The sequence below is a fragment of the Geotrypetes seraphini genome, chromosome 19, assembly GCF_902459505.1.
Source record: "Geotrypetes seraphini chromosome 19, aGeoSer1.1, whole genome shotgun sequence".
NCBI classification, from domain to species: domain Eukaryota; kingdom Metazoa; phylum Chordata; class Amphibia; order Gymnophiona; family Dermophiidae; genus Geotrypetes; species Geotrypetes seraphini.
The window spans coordinates 38,322,340-38,331,925 of record NC_047102.1 but is presented as its reverse complement, the minus strand read 5'-3'; the positions used below and the strand labels follow the sequence as shown (position 1 = coordinate 38,331,925).

The 9,586-nt window shown below is 42.7% G+C and overlaps 1 protein-coding gene across 1 annotated transcript in view; it reads right to left on the bottom strand.

The window, feature by feature from the left end:
- Positions 1-183: 183 nt before the first annotated feature.
- Positions 184-9,586, bottom strand: part of LOC117352063 (nitric oxide synthase-interacting protein-like) — a 742,171-nt gene continuing 732,768 nt past the window's right edge. Inside the window, exon 4 of the transcript XR_004537573.1 lies at positions 184-237. The gene's annotated coding sequence lies outside the window, so the exon portion shown is untranslated. The remainder of the gene's footprint in view (positions 238-9,586) is intronic.

The window sequence follows — 9,586 nt, the reverse complement described above, 5'->3', positions numbered from 1 at the left end:
TGGCTCTCTTTTTCTCCACCTTATACTTCTCCTTCCTTGATTTGGATTAGAAATGCAAAAATTCTGACACGGGAGTCGAACCCAGGACTCTTTGGTGCAAGGTAACAAAGAATTCCTCTAGTCCACCAATGGACTAATGAAACCCTGCTCACTTTTGCTCTTCTTATATTTCTCCTTACTTGATTTGGATTTAAAATTCAAACAGCCAGTCAGGGGAGTTCAACCCAGAACCCTGTTCTGTAAGGTAACAAATTTTCCTCTAGTCCACAACTGGACTGGTGATGGTTAACTCAATTTTTCTTCCTCCTTATAGGTCTCCTTCCTTGATTTAGATTTAAAATTCAGCCAATCAGGGGAATTTAACCCAGGACTTTTTCTTCTCCTTATATTTCTTCTTCCTTGATTTGGATTTAAAAATCAAACAGCCGGGGACGGGTGTTGAACCCAGGACTCTTTGCTACAAGGTAACAAATTGGTCAATCAGACCTTAGACTTAGTAGGGATGGGCGGACCCGCTATTCCTAAGGCCTGATTGGTCCAGGCTTCTAGAGCCTGGGCCAATCAGGCCTTAGGCTTCAGCGGGATGGGCCGGGAAGGGGCGGGCCCGCCTCATTTCGACGAGGCGTGCCTGCTTGCTCGACGTGCAAGACCCATCTGTAAGAACAGGTTTGGTGGAGTGGGGTATGTTAGCGCCGGGGGGGGGGGTGCGTCTTCGGGCAGGAGGGATTGGGCACCCTCCTGCCAGCGACCGATATTGTCGGGGGGGGGGGCAATCGGTAGTGTCGGGGGGGGGCGGTCGGTAATGTCGGGGAGGGGGGTGCAACTTCGGGCAGGAGGGTTTGGGCACCCTCCTGCCAGTGATCGGTCAGGGGGCTACGGCCCGCTATACTTATAGCAGCAGAGAGATCCCTTGCCGCGATAAGTGTAGCGGGCCGTGTCTAATCTAACCCGATTCTCTAACTCGCGTCTGTAACATGGACGCCGGTTACAGAATCGGGGTTTAGTTTAGGTCGATTCTGAATAGGACGCCTCTCCCGGGCGTCCTATACAGAATCAGGGTCTAGTTGTCTTGCGGGCCTCGCCTTCAGTATAGGCGGCCTGCCTGGGGAGCATTTTTTTTTTTAAAAAAACGTGCATCCCGATTGGCTGATTGGACAGCTGTAGGACGCCTAAAGCTGCCTAAAATCAGGACGCACTTTTAGAGAATCAGGGCCTTTGTATCTATCATTCCTCTGGTTGCTTTGGAGACACAGGGACAGAGGCAATAAGAAGAACAGCAGCACCCTCAGCTGGAGATCTCTGGATATTCACTACCCCCCCTCAGTGATTTCAAACATTTTTTTCTTGGAACTCAGCAGAAGTTAAACACTTAGGGAGAGATGCTCAAAAGCTTGCCATTGAAGTAAGACTGGTGATAGATAGCCTTACTTGCAACACAACTTAGCCTCTGATACTCAAAAGGGTTCTTGGGAGCTTCTACTAATTGTGGTAGCAGCTACCGAGAACCCTCTGCAAATGCATTCCAAGGAGCTCATTAGTATTAAAATGAGCACTCCTTGTAATGCACAGAAAAGAACACCCACCTCTTTCTGGGCAAAATTTTCCAGCAGGTCTGAAGTTGCCAGTAGCTATTTGTGTGTCTGTCCCCAGCACCTATGGTCAGAATGCAGCTGTTAAGCAAGGGACACACACTCACGTAACACATGTACACCAGCTGCATCCAGATCACGGTTTAACCCTTTATTTGGCATTGTTGCTCAGAAGCAACATGTGTTTCTATGGCTCTTATGGGAGATCTGCATTAGAGAATGACATGGGAAAAAAAATCTGTCCCCGTCACTGGACCACCGGCCCTTTCACCGCCCCATCCCCGCAGCATCCACCCTTCCCTCTCAACACCTCACTGCCCTTCAGCAGCCCGAGAATCTCCCTCTCCCCCTTACCTTCGCGGCGCATTAGTAAAGAAACTTACTGAAGCCGGCGGAGACTGCCTGCCTGTGCCTGCAGTCGCATGTGTGTGGGCGGAAGTTGCGTCAGAGGAGAAGCTTCTGCCCACACATACGAGACTGCGGCAGGCAGGCTTCACCGGCTTCATTAAATTTCTTTACTAAAGCGCCACGAAGGTAAGGAGGAAGATAGATTTGGCCAGAGGGAGGGGGCTGTGCGTGATCAATGACCGCGCACCTTCCCTCCCTTAACAGCGGGGACGAGGCCATTCACTGCTCCATGGGGTGGTGGATGGCCTTGTCCTCATGCCCACAGTGAGCACTTTTTCTCCCCCACTGTTTCAGCGGGCTACCCGCGGCTAGCTGCCACCATGTCATTCTCTAATCTGCATCTCCAAATGCCCATTACTTGGCACTGTTGCTCTCTCGTTCAACATCAAGTTATGTAAAGCAACCATTTAACCATCTGCAAATTAACGGGTTAATCATAAAACCCCACAAACATAAATTGCTCGTGAGCTCCGGTGATCAGGAACTGGGCCTGTGAGAAGAGCTGTGCTACCGCTTAGTCTTGTGCACAGGCGCCAGGCACAGCTCCTCCCTCTACTACTGGGCTACTCAGCAGAAAGTGTGCATATGATTTGCATGCTATTTGTATTGAGGACAACCCTAAAAATCAAAATCACTCCCTATCGGTATTTTTTCTTTTTTTAACAGAGCTGCTGGAGCTTTGCACATTCTGCCCTTAAACCTCAAGGCTAGGGTGACCAGGTTACTCAGGTGAGACTTTTTGGCCAGTCCTGGATTTCTGCATACCTCATCCTGGTGCATTATGGTACCCACAGCAGATTTCAATAGATAGAATAATGGACTACAAATACTACACTGCTTTGGGATGCAATTTTAAAACCAGGATTGTACTGGCCAAAAAGTCTCCCTTCAAAAATGGGTAACCTGGTCACCTTATTCAAGGCTCAAACAATAATATTGTCTGATCTGTTTTCATAAAACAAAAATGAAGGATAAGCAATAGCCTTAATCAGTTTGTGTCAAGTAGTAAATAAAATTAGACACTTGTAAACTAGTGGTATAGCCAGCAATGACGGGGTTTTTTTTTTTTTTTTTGGGGGGGGGGATTGGGGTGGTGCAAGGTTAACAGGGAGGAGCACTACACATTAGGATTGTTCAGAAAAACTGTGCAAATTGAAGCTTTTCCCATGAATTTGATTGCGCTTGATCAGAAAAATTAAAAGCTCATCTTGTGGTCCCTCAAAGTTACTGATTACATAAAATTCCATTTTTCTTAAAAAATTTGTTATTATTTTTGCTTAATGGAGAAAATATAAGAACATAAGAATAGCTTTACTAGATCAGACCAATGGTCCCATCTAGCCCAGTATCCTAAACTAAACTAAACCTTAGATTTGTATACCGCACCATCTCCGCATGCGCAGAGCTCAGCACGGTTTACAGAGGTTGAGAGGAAAGGAACTACAAAGAAGGGATATAGGAGAGGGACTGAGAAGATAGAGAGGGGCAGGGTACTAGAGAACGGGAGGTGATCAGATTTTTGAGAAGAGCCAAGTTTTCAAGCGTTTACGGAAGGATTGGAAGGAGCTAGAATTTCTGAGCGGGGATGAGAGGTTGTTCCAGAGTTCCGTGGTTCTAAAGGGGAGGGATGTTCCAAGTTTTCCTGCGCGGGATACACCTTTTATAGATGGGAAAGATAGTTTCAGTTTTTGGGAGGGTCTAGAAGAGAGCGGGTTTGAGGAATTCCAGAAGAGTGGGATAACGGGAGGAAGGACGCCATGTAGAATCTTGAAGGCTAAGCAGGCACATTTATAGAGGACTCTGGAGTATACTGGGAGCCAGTGAAGCTTGGAGAGGAGTGGGGAAACGTGATCGAACTTGCCTTTTGCGAAAATAAGCTTGGCCGCGGCGTTCTGAATTAGCTGAAGTCTATGGAGGTTTTTCTTAGCTAGGCTTATATAGATGGAGTTGCAGTAGTCTAGTCTAGAGAGGATGGTGGATTGAACAAGGATGGCGAAATGAGAATGATGAAAGCAAGATCTTACTTTCCTCAACATATGGAGGCCAATGTTTTCATGGAGGTCAATCTAAGTCACAAGTACCGATGAAGGGCAAGCAGTCTCAACAGCAGTTTATGGACTTTTCCCTCTAGGAACTTGCCCAAATCTTTTTTTAAAAACCAGCTATGTTATCCGCTCTTACCACCACCTTTGGCAATGCATTCCAAAGCTTAACCATTCTCCAAGTGAAAAAATATTTCCTCCTATTGGTTTTAAAAGTATTACTCTGTAACTTCATTGAGTATCCCCTAGTCTTTGAACATCTTGATGCAGTAAAAACTTGATACACTTGAACCCGTTCTACTCAGGATTTTGTAGACTTCGATCATATCTCTCCCTCAGACATCTCTTTTCCAAGCTGAAGAGCCCTAACCTCTTTAGGCTTTCCTCGTACGAGAGGAGTTCCATCCCCTTTATCATCTTGGTCGCTCTTCTTTGAACCTTTTCGAGTGCAGCTTTATCTTTTTTGAGATGAGGAGACCAGAACTGAACACAATACTCAAGGTGAGGTTGCACCATTGAGCGATAGGGAGACATTATAACATTCTTAGTCTTGTTTACCATCCCTTTTCTAATAATTCCTGACATCTTGGTTGCTTTCTTGGTTGCCACTGCACATTGAGCAGTTTCAGTGTATTGTCCATGATGACATCAAGATCTTTTTCTTGAGTGCTGACCTCCAAGGTGGATCCTAGCATCCAGTAATTATAATTTTTTTGTATTATTTATTTATCATTTTATAATTATTTATCAAGTATAAACTTGTACAGAAAGTAAAATTTAAGTCAGAAATACATAACCAATTAATCAAATCAAATCAGGAACACAAACTAAGTAATACATAACCATATTAATCAGAATTGAATCCACAACATAAAGCTTACTTAAATTTTAACTCAAGTCCTCTACAACAGATCAAGATGGAACAAGAGCAGATTTAATATAGAAAATAATATATCATAGAAGAATGCCACGGCTAATTTAGAATGAGCTCAGGGTCCCTAAAAAAATACTTATCTAAGGCTAGATCTTATCTTTTTCTTTCTCCAGGCGTGACAATGACAGGAAAGCCGTCAGCTGGAAAGGTTCAAAGAAAACATATTTCTGTGAAGAATAATAAACTATACATTTGCATGGGTGACGTAAATAAAAGATTGCCCCTAAGGCTAATACTCCTGGTTTTAATAACGGGAATTCTTTGCGACGTAGCCAATTTTTGTCTGGGACCAAAGCCACTGTTAATAATAAAGTTGCAGGCACTGCCGTTCACTATTTGAGGATTCCAGTAAAGTGGACACATCCAAAGTTTCCTGCGCAACCTTCTGCTGATTAATAGGGAGATAGTAGACCTGTGTAAATGGTGGTATTACTTCCTCAGTGAGTCCAAGAATTTCCAACATATATCTTTTCAGCATCTCCCGAGGAGAGATCATTGAGACCTTAGGAAAATTCACCAATCTTAAATTATTACTATGGGAAAAATTTTTCAAGATTGGTGTTATCTTTAATAAGTGTTTCATGGTCTTAGATAACTCTTGGTTAATGCTAACAATTGCTTTTTTAGTCTCTGACGTTTCTATTTTCAAATTCTGAATATCCATTTTATTTTCTCCTCTATTTGAGTGACTTGAGGTTTTATTAATTTTGAAATGTTAACAACCAGGTCCCAGATAGAACTATATTTTGGATCATTCTTCCCAATGTGCATCACTTTGCATTTGTCCACATTAAATTTCACCTGCTATTTGGATGCCCAGTCTTCCAGTTTCCTAGTCTTCTTGCAGTTTTTCACAGTCCGCATGCATTTTAACAACTTTAAACAGTTTAGTGTCATCTGCAAATTTAATCACCTTGCTCATTGTTCCAATTTCCAGCACATTTATAAATAAGTTAAATAGCTCCGGTCCCAGTATAGGACCCTGCAGCACACCCTCCTCCATTGAGAAAAATGGCTATTTAAACCTACCCTTTGCTTTCTGTCCGATAACCAATTCTTAATCCACAATTGAACATTGCCTCTTATTCCATGACTCTAATTTTCTTAGGAGTCTCTCATGAGGAACTTTATCAAAAGCTTTCTGGAAATTTAGATACACTACATCAACCAGCTCATCTTTATCCACATGTTTATTTACACCTTCAAAAAAGTCAAGCAAATTGGTGAGGAAAGACCTCTCTTAACAGCTTACAGGGAGATCCTCTTCCTCAAAAGCCTTGGAACCTGGACTGCCGGTCTTCTGACTGCTTATCAGTCCCTCACCCAGAAACACTGTGCATGCAGTCAGCTACGATCCTGGATATACTGCCATGGAGCCACACAGCCTGCGCTCAAACCCATTAGTGGACAAACCTGGGGTGAGCAATGCTCCCTAGGGAATGGCCCCTGACCCCCCGATCTGTGAATGCAGACTGTCCAGGGGGGAGCACTGCAGAGCAGCCAACCCCTTGGAAGAAGCCTTTGCCAGTAAAGTCTGCGATCTCCCGCAGCCAAAGCTGTCCCTGCAGGGAATCTCTGCAGCATGAACATGCAAAGCAGCAAAAATATTGAAGTTAGAGAAAAAACAAACACAAGTAGAAAAGACTAGCTCCTACTATCTCTATTGTAGGAAGACAACTGGATGTCAGAGGCCAGCCCTGAGGTAAGAGGGGAGGGTCAAAAATAAATAAATGAAGCTTCTTACAACAGATCTCATGCGATGGGACTGACTACTCACTTGTCCAGGAATAGAGCGGGATTGTATAAGAATGCATGATACTGTAAAAACTAAAATGACCATTACTCGTTGTTTATTCTATGCTTGAAAATAAATAAAACATTTTTGAACTTAAAAAATGGCATCTACTAGGGGAAATGTTACATTGCGACATTTCCTTAAAAGAGGTTGCTAGCATGTTTGGTCTTTGGAAGCAGCACATATGAATTGAAGGCTTGGAAGCTGAACAGCTCAGAATGAGAATAAACACCTGGTAGTCAAAAACCAAGAGCATAGGCTAAACCAAAATCTGTAAATCCTTAAAATTACAACAGCTACAATTTAGTTTTGGGATTTTAAATCCTGGGGATATTTAACATAAAATTAATTATTCTGGTGCAAAGGTTTGCACATATTTCAAAATTCTACATACTATACCTTTTTTTTTAATGAAAATCCCCATCATAAGGCCTGGATACTACTTGCCCCAGTTTGGGCAGTCCATGTCTCTTTCTCCCCCTAGTGGCACAAAATTCTGGTACCTTTGCTACGGCTGGTAGGGATCCCCAAGCCCCATCAGCTGGAAGAGGTCCTCCTGCAGCCAGAACAGGCCATTGTTCTTCTTGCTGCAGCTAGCAGCACTGTCCACATGTTTCTACTGTGTCACTTCCCCACATATTCACATGAACTGAGCAAGTGCAGGAGCAGAGAGGATAGTGCCACTGGTGGTACAAAGAGGGCTGCTAGCTACAACCCTGCATTCAATCCCAAAAACACAAGCATGGGGAGAGTCACCTGCATGCATGGCAGGTACAATCCAAGTAGCCTTCATGGGCAGACTCACTGGACCCTGTTGATTTTCTCTGCTACCGTTTTCTGTTATTATAATTCTTCTCTAAATCATTTCAATTATTGAGCTCTGCAGATACTATGACAACAAAGCATGAACAATAAACCAAACTGTAAAATATCACAATAAATAAAACTATTTTCATAAACACAGTCAGCTAAAACATACTTTTACCTTTTAAAACATACTTAGTGGACACACATGTTTTAGCATGTTTAGAATATCTCCTGAACTTAGTCTTTTCCAGTCACTTTCTTCCTCTCTCACATTTTGCCTGTTCCCACCTCTTATTCTTAAGTTTCTCTAGGTAATAATTGGGCTGATCACAACCAAATGATTACTGCTCATCAGTTTCATCTCTGGAGTTTGATTTTACCGCATGGCCCAACCTCAAGGCTCAAGTAGGTGGTGCTAGAGGTGGGCAGTCATGCCATGGCAAAAGAAGCAGATGCAGATTCTGTTGACCCTATTCCTGGGTTGAAAAATTCTGCTTACCAAGAACACAAGAGATGCCATACTGGGACACACTGCAGGTCCACCAAGTTCAGTATCCTGTTTCCAACAGAGAATGGCAAGATCCCAAAGAGTAAAACATATTTTATGCTGCTTATCCTAGGGATAAGCAGTGGATTTCCCCAAATCCATCTTAATAATGGCTTATGATCTTTTTCTTTTAAGAAGTTATCCAAATCTTTTTAAAACCCTTCTAAGCTAATTGCTTTTGCCACATTCTCTGCCAGAAAAATCCAGAGTTAATTACACATTACGTGAAGAAATATTTTCTCTGGTTTTAAAACTATTATTCAATAGCTTAATGACATGCCTCCTACTACTAGTATTTTTGGAAAGAGTAAACAAGCAAGTCACATTTATCCACAGACCTCTATCATATATCTCCTAAGCCACCTCTTCTCCAGGCTGAAGAGCCCTAGTTGCTTTAATCCTTTCCTTACAAAGAAATCATCCCACCAAATGGGCTTGTGGCAACTTCTACTCAGCTTTTATGTCAGATTGAAAGGAACACTAGTTTCTCTACTTCCTCTCCAGTGTTGGATCCTGTTTCTTAGTTCCATCACTGCTTTTCCTTTCATACTGAATACAAGGATTCTGTTATTGCTCCTTCATCATCATAAGAACATAAGAAAAGCCTTCCTGGGTTAGATCAATGGTCCATCAAGCCCAGTAGCCAATCCAGATCACTAGTACCTGGCCAAAGGAATAGCAATATTCCATGCTACCGATCCAGGGCAAGCAGTGGCTTCCCCCATGTCTTTTTCAATAACAGACTATGGACTTTTCCTCCAAGAAATTGTCCAAACCTTTCTTAAAACCAGCTACGCTATCCGCTCTTACCACAACCTCTGGCAATGCATTCCAGAGCTTAACTATTCTCCGAAGTTGCCACAAGTCCAAAAAAACAAAAAAACTTTGCCGTAAATTTATCTTCTAAAATGTAAATGTAACATCACTGTAAATGTAACTTCGCTGTAAATGTACAGTCTCTTATTTCTTAACCGCATAGAACTTCCATGGTAATGCGGAATACAAGAATAAAGTTATTATTATTATTAAAGTGGGATTGTACAAGAATCTCACATTATGGTCAGCCAAAATCCCAAGCACCAGGTACAATTTTTTTTAAAACATAATTTTTCTCCTTTTTGTCTTTATGCAGTGTTAAAGCAAGCTAGACTTAAATGTCATTAAATGTGTATTATTATTTTAAATGACTGTTGTAGGGTTTGCCTGAAGGCATCTGTCACCCTATGTAAACTTTCAGCTATGTGCCCTGTCACTCACTCACATCCAGCATTTCCCCTTCCTTATTCCGTCCAGGACAGTACCTATGTAGAAGTCAATATGTCTATAGATGACACAGCATCTGGCATGGGGCCCTGAGCACCTGTGCATGCTCAAGTCCCACTGGGCACCACCCATTCCAAAAATAGGACGTTTGAAGGGAATAGGGGACCTGGTGGGCCTTGTGCATGTGCAGATGCTTAAGGC